Source organism: Calypte anna, chromosome 2 (genome assembly GCF_003957555.1).
Source record: "Calypte anna isolate BGI_N300 chromosome 2, bCalAnn1_v1.p, whole genome shotgun sequence".
NCBI lineage: Eukaryota > Metazoa > Chordata > Aves > Apodiformes > Trochilidae > Calypte > Calypte anna.
In genome coordinates this window covers 68,899,631-68,915,837 of record NC_044245.1, presented here as the reverse complement: position 1 = coordinate 68,915,837, position 16,207 = coordinate 68,899,631, and the positions used below count along the sequence as shown (strand labels likewise).

General features: G+C 36.6%; 1 protein-coding gene across 1 annotated transcript in view; it reads left to right on the top strand.

The window, feature by feature from the left end:
- Positions 1–16,207, top strand: part of GMDS (GDP-mannose 4,6-dehydratase) — a 420,922-nt gene that overhangs the window by 102,767 nt on the left and 301,948 nt on the right. The window lies entirely within an intron of this gene.

Below are 16,207 nucleotides of genomic sequence, written 5' to 3'. Positions count from 1 at the left end.
ATTAATATGTTTTATTTGTTGCCAGAAATGCTAGGTGTTACATTTTAATGTAAAGGATGTTTTTTCTTTGCAAAAACACCTGTTGAATTTCCCCTGATTTGCAAGAACAGCTGACTGACACTAGTCATGAAAAGCTGTGTCCTTGACAGAAAAATTTCAGGAGCTTTTATTGTGAGATAAAAAAATTAACTGTGGTCACAGGTCTGGTCCTAATTAAACTTTATGAAGCAACTTTTAATACAAGTAATTATTATTATTAAAAAATAAATAATGTTCATAAGACTCTTAGATTATACCTTTCAGCTGACTTCCATTAGCTTGCTGAGGTTTTTATTAGCCTTTTCTGGTTATAAATTTAATCCTACAACCATACTGTATGATCATGTAAGGTCTCAGAATACTGACAAAGGAATAGTACAGGTTTGACCTATCTAGACCAAGAAACAAGGAAGACAGATGTGTACTTATTTGACAGTCAAAGCTTGTAAGTCATTAAGCTCTTTAATGAAAGTAGATTTCTTTAAACCTTTAATGAAAGTAGATTTCTTTAAACCTTTAATGTTAGAATAAGTCTGTTACTGAAAAATATGCTACCTTTTCTTCTAATCCACTCTCAAGGAAGAAAGCAATAGAAATTATTTGAAATCTTACATTAAAACTTAACATAGACTGATTAACTGCTTCATTTTTCTCATCGCTTATAAATTAGCCTTTAACAGTTGTAATATGGACAGCCTCCTGCATCATGAATCTGGTTTTAGAAGGCAAACTTTGAAAATCACGAGTACAAAATTGTGATGAAGGGAAGTGAAATCATAACTAAAAATAAATAAAATCTTGAAGACTTTCATTAATAGCATTTTTCTAATGAGTTCAGGGAAACTCTTTTCTGTGGGCTGGAATATTAAGAGAACGTGTAAAACTCAGGGGATCTGATAATCTATACATCTTCTGGGAAATATACAGAATGGAGTTCTGCAACCATTCTCATCAGTACCTGCTATAATATACATATTCCTTAATGTTTTGGGTCATGTCATCCTCTGCTTGTTTCTCTGAGGACTTACAGGTATATTGTCCTACCAGAGAAGGTGCAAAATTTTCTGTATGGTGTAGGCAGGAATTATTTTTGTCACCACAGATGGGAGTGGAAGATGGCTGCATATCTGGGAAAGTCTCCAGCCTGGCCCAGACATCTTCTTTCAGGGCCATAACATCCCACTTGGCTCTCCAGCCATCTGACATTACATAGCACAGGGGCATGAATACCCTCCCCTGGGGTTTGTTGTTGTTTTGTCGGGGCTTTTTTGCTGCTCCTCAGCAATCTGCAACTCTGGATTACTGCTGGTGCCTAAAGCCAGCCCTGGTTCTGCCCTGCTGGGACACCACAGAGACTGACTGTAACATGAGATGTCTGGAGAGAGGCCTCCCAGGAAATCTGGGGGTTCATCAGAGGTGTTCTTATGGATCCTTCACATGTGGACCATGTGCATCCAATACCAGCAGTGGCTGCAGGTAGGAGTTGTGGTCATTTTCTTTGTGCCACCAGCCTAATGTAAATATTGCAGTGTAAAACCACAGCTGCTAGCTAATATTGCAAGATTAGGAAACCTCTGATAGTAGAAGTACCTAAAGGAAACCAACACAATCTTGGGAAAGCAAATATAAGATATTAAAAAGGTGACCAACCAACTGTTCAGTTTTTCACCTAGCTGAAGTAGTTAGATGTTTACTTTCCAGTTTTTTTCCTTTTCTTTCAGAAGGTCTTTGTGGGGTGAGGAGGAAGAAGATTCAACTTGGCAGTGACAGAGGAGAGTAGTGAAATTTTTCTTCTCTTCAGCAACTTTTTTTTCCAGATATTTCAATGTGGTTTTGTTTGCAATATCCTGATCTTGAAAGAATTATGCCTGTTGTTCTTGGCATTTCATCATCTTACTCCATGCAGTGTGAAGGACCTGCTGCTTGTCCTAAAAATTATGGAATCGAATGGAGATTGATCTTGGATGTATTCCAGTGTGTCATTCCTTAAACCTTACATTTTATGAGCTCTCCCCTTTTTTGACTGATTTCCCTCCCCTCCCTCTGGCCATGCTCCTTTTCAATGACCTTTGTAGGGCCAGAGATTTAACTTTCTGATTGATTTTTACATGTGGTGAATGTATGACTCAATATAGACATAGAAATTCCTAACATGTTTCAAAAATGGTGTAAAAATAGTTTGAAACTGCTCTATTACCAAAGGGCATCAGTACATTCTTCTTTTTTTATTTTTTTTTTCTTCTTTTTTTTTTTTTTTGAGAAGTTTGGTCTCCTGTTATGACCACAACACGGTTTGGTTTATGATCTTACTAATTAAAAAGCATATATGCTTACGTAAGAGAGAGTATGCAAATAAACATGTGACAGGTTGTAAAATTTTTTTAATGCAATTTAATTGTGTCTTACCATAGGAGTTTCTTCTGATTTGAAGTCTGAATTCCAGAACGGCCGAACTTTCCTTCTGGCTGAGACCCTCATGAGATGAGATTAATTCCACAAAGGCTACCCTGCCCTGGACATAAATTACTTCTCATATCAGTCTGTCAAGATCTTGTAAATCTTTGCAGTTTTCTTTTTGAATGTAGAAATGTTTTGACTTCCTTAATTTGATAATTAATGATGTCATTAATTCCTAACACTTTCCATCTACTTTAGCGATGTGAGTTAGTTGCCTACTGAAATAACTATAACAATAAATAAAACAACCACAAATTTACCTCCTCTGCAGCAATTATAGGATCAAAGAACTTTAATTTTTATCTGACTTCTTCATTAATTAATATTGAAGATGGTTTTTAGCCTTTTTTTTTATTAATAGGTGGAAGCATCTTGAATAATAGGCATTTTGTGGCTGCCACTGGATGTAGCTGTTTTCTTAAATTCCTCATGCTACCTTTTCACAGGAGCTGAAGTTGTGAGACTGGGTATTTGTCACTGAGTTGTTTCCAGAAGGATGTCTTCGGTTGCCAGTGTTCTGAAAATATTCTGGGTATAAGATCCAACTAAAAAGGTGCAAGGATCTAGTTGGTTACTTAGCAGTATTATTGAAGCCACACTTTCTTGCCTAATACTATATAGGATGTTATAACTTGTATTTTACAATCACCAGAGTCCAGGTGTAGCTGCTTTAAGAATGTGTCAAAGCTGTGCCTGGTTGTTTTGCAAGGCATGAAGATGTTTTTCTCTGTTATATTGGCATTTTTCTGTGCATGGCTGTTCCCTTATTTACATGATCTCGAATTTTGGTCTGTTTTTACTGCATTTTTGTCTTCACCCTAATGCAGCTCAAACAAACTATTTGAAGTAATATAGTTATCCCAGATTTGTTTCTTACTCGGTTTTCTGTTGAAGTCAGTACTCCAAAGTTCACTGGTTAAAGAATTGTTGCTTTTTTATATATAATTTCTCACAATCAGAGCAATTGTATCTTTCTGAATCTAGCACTCTGAATATTGATATCAGTATTAAAAAAAACACCCTTCAGTGACTCTAGTAGCAATAGAAAATATTACTTAAAATTTTTAGAGCAGCTTTCTAGAGAGGGAAGTCAATTGAAGAATGGAAGTAGGTGACTGGGGAGGTTCATACCAGTTAGTGTGTTTACAAAGCTCTTTTATGCCTATGTACCTTGTAGAGTGAAGATCTAGATTACATTTCCCTGATACATTTACAGAATTAATAAATCACAGTAAGGTCCATTTAAGATAGTTGCTTCAAAAGCAAGAGAGGCTCTTGTAACTTAAGTTGCTCTGAAAACCTGCTTTATGTTACCCATTTTTTCAGCCTTAAATGCTACAGGACCTCTATAGCTGTGAGTGGCTTCTCTGCTTAGTCTTGCAGAGGCTTCTTCAAGAGGGAGCTCTTATTCCTTCCTCCTCCCTTGAGAGGGGATTCCAGGATCAGCTGAAGCTAAAACCCCCCTAAGGTTGATCTGGGCACTTGTGGCCTGCAGATTTCTTGGTTATCCAGTGATAACCTAAGTGTAGTTAACATTAGGTAACTTAAAATGCTGTGAATATTAGGTAACTTAAAATGCTTTCTTGTCATTCTAAATATTCTTCTGTATTCTGCTGTGGTTAATGTTTTTCCTTATTGTAAACATGCAATGAATTTGGGACTGGGGCTGCTTTTGTTCTCATCTTAGAAAATACCAGCTTCATCGAATGTTGCTTGTCTGTGATGATGAGGCTTTAAAGTCACATCTGTAAAGTTGTTTGACGTCCAGGGACAGAATGTTGAATTATTGCCGTCTGTATTTTCATTTTCCAACTCTTATTTTTCTTGTCCCTTGAACCAAGTAGTCTGACAGCCTATGCTCTGTTATAATTGTTGTTGCTAGAGAGTACATTAAACCAAGGGTTTTAAAACCACTGACAGATTGCCTGCTTCTTTAGTAAGACACCTCATCCTGGATGGAGACAAAATTGATCTCTTATGTCACTGTTTGTCCAAGTTCAATGTTTATGTTTAAAATAGAACATATGATCCGGGGAAAAAAATCGGTTTAGTTTTTGATGGTATATTAGGCAATCAAAAAGAAACACTAAACCATCTTGTTCACCTTCTTTCAGCCCTTCCCCCATTCTCTGGTCATAGGAAAAATATAATTCACCACACAAAAATTTTCAACATTTCTAGAGAAATGAAAATACTCTGAAATGAAACATTTCCCTTTGGATCTCATTTGTAAATTTCAGATAATTTTTTAAGCTGTGGAGTATGTTCCACCCTGTGTTATTTTCCATGCATCAGTGATGTCTAAATTTGTTCACAGCGTGTGTTTGTTAACTATATTTTCAATATCTGGCTAACCAAAACGCTATTTTTGAACACAAACATAAAGGTGGTAAGTGTGATTGTTATTTATCAGTTGGGGTTTTTTTTTAAGCTCTCAGAACTGTCTCTACTCTGCAAAAGCTTTTCTGTTTTTTTTTTAATCCCCCTTTTGCTTAGAGCACATTTGACACACAAACAAAAGTGACTTTTGTCTTGTAATGGAAACATGCCAAACTGTTTGACATACTGACAGGTGGGATATTATTTAGTGCTGCTGAAATTTGGGTTGTATGGGGTGCTTTGTTCCCTCTAGATTGTGTTTTGACTTGCATGTTTCTGACTGCCATTGTAGCATTAACCTTCTTTATTGGACTTGGAACATGCCTGCGAGAGCTCGCCTTATAAAAGGCACTGAGGGTTTTTTTCCTACATTGTTAACGTGTTTCTGAAACAAACTGTACAACAGGAGCTAAAAAGTTTTCCTTTTATATGCTTTTTTCCACTGTAAATTACCCTTTATATTTAGGTGTGCATGCTTTTTTCCCTTTCACCCTTAGGTTGGAATATACAGTCATAAATAAAATATTTAAATTCTCATTTCTTCAGCAAGATTTATTAAAACAGTGCCTCTAAAACTGTAGTATGACAGTGGCGAGGGGAGTTTAAATTATATAACTTCAACATCTGTTTACTAAGTATTTGGAGTTTTCTTCTCTTTTTGTTGGGGTCAGGCAGTTGAGTTTGGTTGTGATCCTGGCAGAGTGCAGGTTTGTTCTCTCTGTGCAAGGGTATCCCAGCAAGAAACAAACTATGATGTCACTTTCACAAGAGCGTAAGAAGGACAGAATTGTTGGCCACCAGGAGATTAAGCAAATATTGTCATTATTTTTAGGCATTATGTGGTTCTTTAGACTTTTGGTGTCACTATACTGAGTTCTCTGTTTCATATTGTGTCTGAAGATACATCAAAGGGAAGGTCCTCTCTACGTTGGGAATTGCAAAGGTAAGGGACAAGCTTACTTAATTTTCTCTGGGCACCGAGGCAGCTGCTTCTCCATCAGTTCCTAGTACACCCAAAATTCCTGCTTCATTGAGACCACCCATTGAGGTACCTTTCAGCTTGCCCAGGTACCCAGGGTACCTTAACTGTCTGGAAGTACTCTAGGACCTCCTGGTGAACCTCAGTTTGATCTGAATAAAAACTTGTACATCCATAATAGGGATGGGCTCTGGCATTTAGCATTGCCTTAAGCACTGTCCTCGTATTTTTTAGCAGCCTCAAGTTTTCAGGCAGGTAAAACACATGGCAGAAAGTTAAGGACTGCATGGATGATTCTAGGTGTTTTGAAACCTGCGAGGTAACTTCATTTAGAAAGGGATAAAAATTAGGGTCTAATTTTCTGTTAAAATTGAGAAACAATTAAATTTTATTTCAGTGATATTAGTGAGATGTTAATGTGCTACTGAGGATGCCTTATATTTAGGTTATGTTAGGCTATGTTGTAATGTTAAAAATATGAGAAGTAGATTTAAAGAAAAATAGTTCTCAAATGATGGAACAAAATGGCCAGTTGGCAAAATGGCATTGAACTCCTAGGCTGTAGAAGACCTTTGGGCAAAATTAGTTTCTTTGGTTCCTCAATTTAGGATCAGAAAGAAGATAAAGCTTAAAATTTCACAGTAAGAACCTAGTTTTCTGTGACTTAAGTAAAAGTCCTGAGTATGTAAGGCCAACCAGAAACTTCTCAATTTGCAATATGGAAAGACACTAATATAGAAGCAGGGAGCCCAGTGTCTCCTGGATCTGTGAATTTCAAGACCAAATACTGTGTTATGTTGATGCTATGGATTTAATCCAGGGTTTGTAATTAACTGCTGTATCTGCAGCGTGAAATAAATTAATACATTATTGAATTAGCAAGGAATCAGAAAGAGGTCCTAGGCCAGGCAAGTCGCTGAATTAAAAAGAAATCTGCAGTGAGTAAACTGGTGATTTCCCAAACCTAATGTCCTGTCCAGGCTCTTCTTCTTTGAATTGCCATTGAGAAATTTGGCTTCTGTGAAATAGTCCAATTCATTTTTTACAGGGATTCATACTGTTGTCTCACATATTGATTGCGTAGTTTGTTTTCAACTGTCTTGCACTGGCTTTCTGATGGTTTATTTTTGAGATGGAGACTCTGAAAACCACTTAATAAATCCTGTTTTCTAGTTTGATCTCTTACACAAACATTTTAGTGATGGAATTTCTATTGCTATGTTCCTGAATATCTTCAAATATCTGGACTTTACCAGTGTGTGTGTGTTGATATTATTCTTTCATGATGCTAAAAGATTAGCATTCAGAATTTGTAGAGTTTCTCAAAAGTATACAGCTTTGTGAATTGTTCAAAGCAATTTGTGTAATCTGTTAGTAGTAGCTGTAGCTTCTAAATTTAATGAGGCTAATGATGCTACAATGCCTGAAAAGTGCCTTACCTAGATTTCAAATCTAATTAAATGGTTAAAAGATGGGATTTGTTTCACTGTTCCTCTGATGAACACTCATGTGCTCTAACACTCTGCTCTTAGCATTTACTGTTATTAAAATCTACAGTACAGATCACTCTAAATGCTTTTCAGGATGAATACCACAAATAACTACATCTGCTGGTCCTCTGCCTTGATTACCTTCACCACTATATATGTTCTTCTATAAGTCTTACAAGGATGTAGGCAAATGAGTGAATTAACAACTAGTAAGCCAATGCTTGAACTTAAGATGCATTTCTTAACTGTTGTATGCTGCCCTTCTGTGATTTTAAGTTGCTTGAGCTGGGTGGCATGGAATGAGTTGTAAATAAGCAATAGGTGCACAGGGTGAGCTGTGAAAAGACCTCGTAGTGGAAATTTGTAGTTGGTTTATACATTTGTTTATGCCATGTGCTGTTCTTTTTATCCACATGCTCTGTAAACTGGGCAAAGATGTCAGCAAATTACTGCTGTATCAGTTGTTAGAGAAAATTTTTCTGGTTTTTGTTGAAATAAATTCAATAAAAGAAACAGCTGATTATAATCTGCAGTGAAAAATAGAATCAAGTGGGGAAATATTTGCCATTGAGGTTGAATTAAAAACAAAGTTGTTACACTTAAAAAAAAGTAGCAGAATGAGGCAGTTGGGATGTCTGCTCTTCCATGTGACCTGTGTTAAGGGTGCAGCACATATGCTGTATAATTTTATATGTGGTATATATGTTAGCAATCAAAAGAACATTGGAAGTCACCATGCTAATATGAAAATAGCACTAAGTGGAAAGAGAAACATACAAGATAATAGTAAAAATCTGAAAAAATAAATTATTTCCCTGTGTCAGCACGTGTCTAAATGATTCCACACAGTGCTTGCAATGCCAATAAACAATAATCTGGAATTACAAATTATGTGACAAGCATGTGAAATAAAAATTTAAGTTTCATCCTTGCAAACTTACAAAGCTTCACAATTCTGTTGAATGCAGAAAAAGGTACTGAATTAAACCTGAAATAACATATGAAAACCAGATCAGAAATCTTTCCACAAGAACAATTTGGATATGCTTTCTAACATTTGGTTTACAGATGAATGAAGGGAGGGCTATTTATTTTTAATTTATTATTTAATTTATGGCAGCATACTTTGGATAGGAAAGTTGACTTGGAAAGGCCATCATAACAGAGTCAGTGGACATACCTATTGAGTAGAAATATTTTTTTTATTATTTTTATAGATTTTTATTCTGAAATCAAAAAAATGACAGGTAATAAAAAAAATCATTACTTCATTTATGTACCCTCAAAAATGTTTTAAGAAACTGTTTTGTGAAACAATGTAGTAGATTGCAAATACCAGGAAGTATGACTGGGGTAAGAAAATGAAATTTCCAAGTCCATCATACCCAGTGGCAAGTTTAATATTCATTTTAGATTGATGCATTTTGTAAAGGTAAGATCCCAGATATCATTGTAAAACTACAAATTTATCCTGATTCTTTTTTCAATGGTGGACTTTCAAAAGAATATCTAATGCTGCATCTGTACTTCTTGAATGTATCAGTGCAAGGGTGAGAACAACACCATTCTTTTCACGATGATTTCATGAGACAGCTGTGACAAATGTGGCTTCCTGATCCAAGCAGTGTCAAAATTTGTAGTTTCAGAAGCCTGATTCTTTAAAATTTTGAGGCCATGGTTTAGAGAAAGAGGTATTCAGCCATGTAGACCTTTACTATATAGAGTAAGATCACCATGTGGCTTTGCACAATAATTGCAATTTAAGTCCTAGACAACAGAGTAGCTGGAATTGAAATAAAATCTGTATTATATATGTTCTTTCTGATTTAGGTAGCCTGAAATGACTTTTCACAGTAATAACTGCACGCAGAAAGCACTGAATATGTTCTGTTGGAAAATCAAATCTGAAATCTCTTTTGGCATTTGAAATTTAAGGTTCCTGCTTCCATAGATTTGAGGAAAAAAAAGATCCTACCAGATTGCTAGAACAGCTCTCATAGGGGTATGATTACTTTCAAAATTAGTCTTAAATCCTACAGATGCTTAAATTTTTTTAGAAATCCTGTCCTGTTTTTTCTGTCTTGAAGTGACATTGCAGTTATCACTTGAGAATTATGTGGGGAGTGGAGAGTAGTGGCCATGTTGGTTTGCTCTGGTCATCTAAGTTGGAAGCAAATCAAAAGATGCATATTCATAGAATCATAGAATTGGCTGGGTTGGAAGGAACCTCAGAGATCATCGAGTCCAACCCTTGAACCACCGTTGCAGTTGCTAGACCATGGCACTGAGTGCCACATCCAGTCTCTTTTTAAATATCTCCAGGGACGGAGAATCCACTACTTCCCTGGGCAGCCCATTCCAATGCTTGATCACCCTCTCCGTAAAGAAATTCTTTCTAATATCTAACCTAAGCTTCCCCTGGCACAACTTAAGACCATGCCCTCTTGTCTTGTAGAAAGTCATCTGGCAATTGAGACCAACGTCCACCTGGCTACCCGCACCTTTCAGGGAGTTGTAGAGAGTGATGAGGTCTCCCCTGAGTCACCTCTTCTTCAGGCTGAACAGCCCCAGCTCCCTCAGCCTCTCCTCATAGGGTCTGTGCTCAAACAGTATTGGGTATTCAAACTCCATATAGATCTGGTAAAAAGGGGAAAATACCTGATGGGGGAAAAAGGGTATTTGGGGCGCCCAAACTTAGAAGGCTGTCAGTGCATGCAGGTGGTAGAACTGCTGGAGAGGTTCTGGCTGCTGACCTCATGCCCTGCTGGCATCCCTTCCCCTAATTTTTGTCTGAGGAAAAATATGAAGCATTTCTTGATATGCAGCATGGTTTGACTATGTCTGGCTGTGGGTTGTGCTTTTTTTAGAGCTGCTTATTTATGTCGACTTAACTAGTAAATATGTCAGTTTCCAAAAGAATATGTAACTTTGGAAATTTATCTTTGAATACATTTTCTTGCTAGAAGAACATGCTGAAACTAATGATGAATATGCAAAGATTTGCAATACACCGACTTCTCTGTGTGACAGTGTTTTTCTTATTGCTTGCCTGAAAAAGCAGTGGTCACAATTTATTGCCTATTTTTTCTTTTCACTTGTTTGTAGAAAACAAATGCTGATGTTGTGAGATAAAGTATGGTATGCTTTCGAGACCTTGGAATTTCAGATTAAAATATTTTTTTCATGTTTGAAATAAATATTTGCAGTTAATTAGGGCTTTTGTTATGTGTTTGTTTTTTGTTCCCTCTTCTAATTAGGTTTTTCTCCCTGGAACACTCCATTATCTAGTAGAGATAAACAACTTCTACTGTCCATAATTTGCAGTCTATAGGTCTTTAGGACAAAATAAATATAAGAATTATTTTGAGTGCTTGTTTCAGTTGTTATCACAGGTTTTCATTAAATCTTTTGAAGAAAATTATTGACAGCTGACTTGGTCCCCAAAATGACCTCATTAAATATTCCTTTTTAGTAAGAATCTGTTTGTAAGCAGAAGTTTACTCATAATTTGAAAATCAGGCAAGATGGTAATTTTTTTACTGTATTAGTCTAGTAATATTACACCACTACTAGTCTGCCAGTCCAGTCTGCGCTGCCACTTCCACAGTAGGATTTTTTGTCCAATATGAATTGAGACCATGAACTTTCTCATAGAAGTTCTTAGATTTTCCAGCATGGGTTTTTGACAAGATTATTACTTGGTTAAAGATCCTATTTCTGTTGCTATTGCATAAAGATATATATAACCTTTGATAAAAGTGGCATTAAAAGCAATTTTGTTTCATGCTAAGCCTCTGATGCTTACTTTTTATCTCTATATTTTTCTTAGAAATATTTTTTCTCCTCTTTTTGTTGTGTTTATTTTTTCATAGCTTGTTTGTCTTGTCATTGAACTGCAGAGCTTAAACCAATGGAGAAACAAAATCTCAATAGAAAACAAACCAATCATGAAAAGCAAGTGTTGTCTGGTGGCCTGTTGCATCTGGGCAGAAACCATGCCTTTAAAATTATTCCCAATCGGCTTTGAGGAAAACATTTTATAAATTCAGACTAGAAGCAAATTGTAATGTAATATTTTAAGTGGCTGGCTTTTCACCAAGTCTGGCCCTGTGAATGTGATAGATCAGTTCTGAAACACCTGCATTGAAGTGAGCCAACAATACCTTTCAACACCTTAAACCACTGGCCAGGTCCTGCATCTCGGGCAGTGAACATAAGGAGAGGTCATGATTTCATCACTCTGCTGTGAGGGTGCCTGGATTAACGTGTCCTGCCATCCAGAGGGGGAAAAATGAGGAAAGAGCAAGGCATAGGGTGGGGGAGGAGTCTGTCATCCCTGAGCTAGGATTTTGAAGAGTGCAAATACTACAGTTGCTGTACCCAGACATGACAGCATGCAGCAAGGTTGTTACATGAAATCAGACTTACAATGCACAGTGTACCAAGTGACAATAAGGCAATTGTTGGCCACTGAAAGGCTAAAAAATAGATTTCTTACCTTTAGTACCTACAAATTTTCCCTGTGAGACAGTCAGGCATCAAGGCAACATTATGCACAAATTACAGGTTATTAGACTCTAAGTGCTATGAAGTATTTGTTTGCAAATATGCCAGAATAGAGATTTGTTGCGCTCTCCACATCCTTTTTGAGACCGTGTGCCAACTGCTAGACCTTTGGTAACCTTCTTCCCAAATTCTAACTGCAGGAGGTTAACCCTGTACTCAGTGCTGGTGAGGCCACACCTCAAGTCCTGTGTCCAGTTCTGGGCCCCCCAGTTCAGGAAGGATATCGAGGTCCTGGAGCAGGTCCAAAGGAGGGCAACCAGGCTGGTGAAGGGACTCAAGCACAGACCCTATGAGGAGAGGATGAGAGAGCTGGGGCTGTTCAGCCTGGAGAAGAGGAGGCCCAGGGGAGACCTCATCACTCTCTACAACTACCTGAAAGGAGGTTGTAGCCAGGTGGACGTTGGTCTCTTTTGCCAAACGACTTTCAACAAGACAAGAGGGCATGGTCTTAAGTTGTGCCGGGGGAAGTTTAGGTTAAATATTAGAAAGAGTTTCTTTACGGAGAGAGTGATCCGGCATTGGAATGGGCTGCCCAGGGAAGTAGTGGATTCTCCATCCCTGGAGATATTTAAAAAGAGACTGGATGTGGCACTCAGTGCCATGGTCTAGCAACTGCAACGGTGGTTCAAGGGTTGGACTCGATGATCTCTGAGGTCCCTTCCAACCCAGCCAATTCTATGATTCTATGATTCTATGAGGTTATTTTGTTTTATAGCTACTAGGCTATGAATTGAATGCCCTTTTCTGGTGCCATGTGCAACATGGATTTGCTGCCAGCCTGTGTGTGTCTACAGGTGGAGTCTCAAATAGACTGAGGTGATAGGATGTCTTGGCCTTTAAGGGAAGCAGGTTGGCAAGGGCAAGAAGTTGTTGTCAGGTAATTATTGAATTTTAAATTTGTTCACAATATTTGAATAGAAGACATCAGGTTTCATTGGTCTGTATTTTTTCTCCAAATTATGTGATATGAGCATTATAATACATAATAATAAGACTTTCTCTTGGTTGTCCTAGAAGACAAGTATTTGTTCTACACTTTTAAATTCTAAATTGTGTAAGTCATGCTTATGATCTGTGTTTGGTGATCTGGAGGTACATAAGTTCACACTTCTAACTAATCGTGTAAGCATTATTCTGAAACTCAAAATACATTTCACCTAAACTTTGTTAAATAGTTTAATTGGATTAGTTGTTAATTTAATTCAGGCTGGTACTACTTTGTGGTACTACTGAAGCCATAACTTCAAAAGTTATTTTTCATTACTCTTTAAGCAAATGAGTTAAGTCTTTGGCATCCCATATTGAAAATGCAGAACACCATGTTTATTAAATAATGGGATAAACTTTTAAGGAATGGATAGACAAAAAAATATAATACCTGTTTAATAACTGCACTGAGACATTTCATGAGCAAAATTATTCTTTGCTTTCTGGTTGTGGCCTTCCAGTCATTGTACAATACCATTTGGGTTTGGTAGCATGAATGGCTTGAGAGATGATAGTTTGTTGGTTTTGGTAAGCTTATGTATCCTTCCTCTTCTGGATGGTGTCACTTTAATATTTCAGCTACCTTGCAATTCCAGAGTGATCAAATTCAAGGAATTTTTCTGTGAAGTAGCATTCACCTAGCAGCATTGTAGATTCTGCATTGCATTTTCTTTTGGCATTTGTCTGATGTAGCTCTGGAAGTACTCAGTACCAATGTGTCAAAAATGTTTTCTTCAGAGAAGCTTTCTTCTTTAGGGCATAACTATGCTATGAATCATTAGTGCTAGAAATCTGCTGCCAACTTTGCCATTTTTTTTCACTCTGACTTGTGCTAAAGGTTATCTAGTTCATTATATTGTCAATGTTTGAAAAAGCCATGCTGTGATTTCTCAGCTGTGAACTAAGCTATAGAGATATAAGAGAAACAATCATAATGTTAGCTGAAATGAGCCCTTCTCATAATGAAATTCACCATCCCCAAAAATACACTCAATAACACTTTAATATTTTTTTCCTTCCTTTGAATTCTTTGCCCTTTCTAAAAAGTGCATTCAAGGCAGGATGGAATTTCTTCAGCTTATTAGAGCTTTTTCTTCTAAAGAATTACTTTTAAATGCTATGTGTCTCGAAGTAAAGCTTTCAAAGAATACTTTTTACTTTTGCATAGAGGTCACTCTGCTCTATAGCTTGGGCAATGGATATCTGCTTGATATTACAAATTGGAATTTATTTATTTGTTTGTTATGTTTGCAAAAAATCAACATCTGGCCTTCTGCTGAAAGGGAGATTCCCCATCAACTCATGACCTCCTATCTTTTATTTCCTTTTTTGTTTTGATTTGCTTTTGGCATGTACCTTTGTAAATGTTTTACCTCATGACTGCCATGGTTTTGAACAAATAACAATAGAATCATAGAATCATAGAATTGGCTGGGTTGGAAGGGACCTCAGAGATCATCGAGTCCAACCCTTATATAGAAATATGAATATGAATATCACCATAAATATCTGGAGATATATGTTGTTCTCTTTCCCTGGTCTTCTCCATGCTGTAGGAACAGGAAGAGAAGAGCTGAAAGTCACTCTTGTGTCTTGCAAGCCTGGCATTGAGTGTTCACATGTTTAAGACTTCTCAGTACGTTTACATTTTCCAAGGAAGCGTACGAAAATCATGCAAAGCCACATGAAGCAATTTTTAAACTTTCTAATTGATCTATTTTTCGGGGGAAGACCGAAACTGTCCTTGGATGATGCCTTTAATGTGCAGTGTGCTTGTCATGTTGTGTTGCTTTCTTCTGTGGAAATACACGGGTTTTTCTGCGCAAGAGGCAGTGATTTTGACAACAGTAGTCAGATATGCAGGCTACTCTGAATGATACATACAATTGTTCTCAGTAAAACACATTTTATATTCTGTAAAATTATTCAGAAATCACATAAACCGAAATACAGTAGATGCGTTTGTATGACAGATTGAATATGTCATTGGTAGTTAATTTTATATTTTCTCATGTTGCAGGGATATATTTAAAACAGTAAGGCTGATATCTTTCAACACCTCTCCTTGGCTATTAAATAAAAATAAGTCTGTGGGACAGTAAAAAAATTGCATGTATTAATTTCAGCATAAATTGTATATTTCAGTTTTGTTTAATAATTAATTGGTAATAATTAAACAAAAGAGCAAATGATCAGAATGCATCTTGTATTTACTGCTTTGCATTTTATTAGAAAAATCTGTTAGTTTCCACTTGTAAAAAAATTCCATATTTTAAAAAGTAAATGTGATTTTAAAAGCCGCATCATAAACGTAGCTGTCAGACAGCTGGTATTGCTTTTTTTGCAAATGGTCCATGAAAAAAACTAAACCAACCTCTTGTATTCTTCTCCCTGGGCTTTAAATTTGTATTTATAACCATTTATTAGACCTACAGTAGATGTGTAATTTGATAATGGTTTTTGGGTATGAAAAAGGGAGGATGTTTTTGAAAATACACTATATTGACTTTCTGCAAAGGTATTATCACTGTGATTTAATGTTTCTCTGGATATAAGAGTAAAAGCAAAGATTTCAAACTGAACAAAGCAAATTTCAGAGTAAGGAGTCAAGAGACGTGTCTTTTGTATATGGATTCTTGCCAATTGCATAAAGGGCAGTAATCTGAGGTGTGACTTTGGTATCAGTTTTGTTACACACACAAGATGCTTCTAAATTTTTAAATTTTTAAATCCTTGGAATTTTTCCAAATGTAACAAAACCAAGCAATTCATAGTCTCTATGGCATGCCTTGCCAGTAACTGAGGTGTGTATCAGAATTAAAAGGCTGGTATAAAGCTGAGTTGTTTTTTTTTACTTCATTTTCCCCTTTAAAAAAAGGATTCTGTCTGGGATTTCCCTTGGAAAGGGAGGGGAAATGGTTTGGATGTAGTACTGACAATGCATGTAAGATTTTGCTGGAAATGCATCTCCCTGCAGTGAGGTAAAATCAGTTTTAAATGGTGTGGGGATAAGGGGTCACTGTAAAGTGGCTGCCTAATACTGTTGTATCCAGCAAATGTTTTCTTTTCATGACCTAAAATGATCATTTCAGGGCTGTGACTCATTTAATGGCATGGCTTTTTTTCCAACAGGATATTCTGCTATCTTTACTCTTATTTTTTTTTTATTTTCTTTGAAATGACAGGAACAGTAGAATGTAAGCAGGGAAATTCTTCTATGTTCATGCGTTTTAAGCTTTGCAAAAGATATTCCATTCTTCCCCACACTACTGCTTTCTATGTAATAGTAGTTATTTGAGGAAGTTTAAAT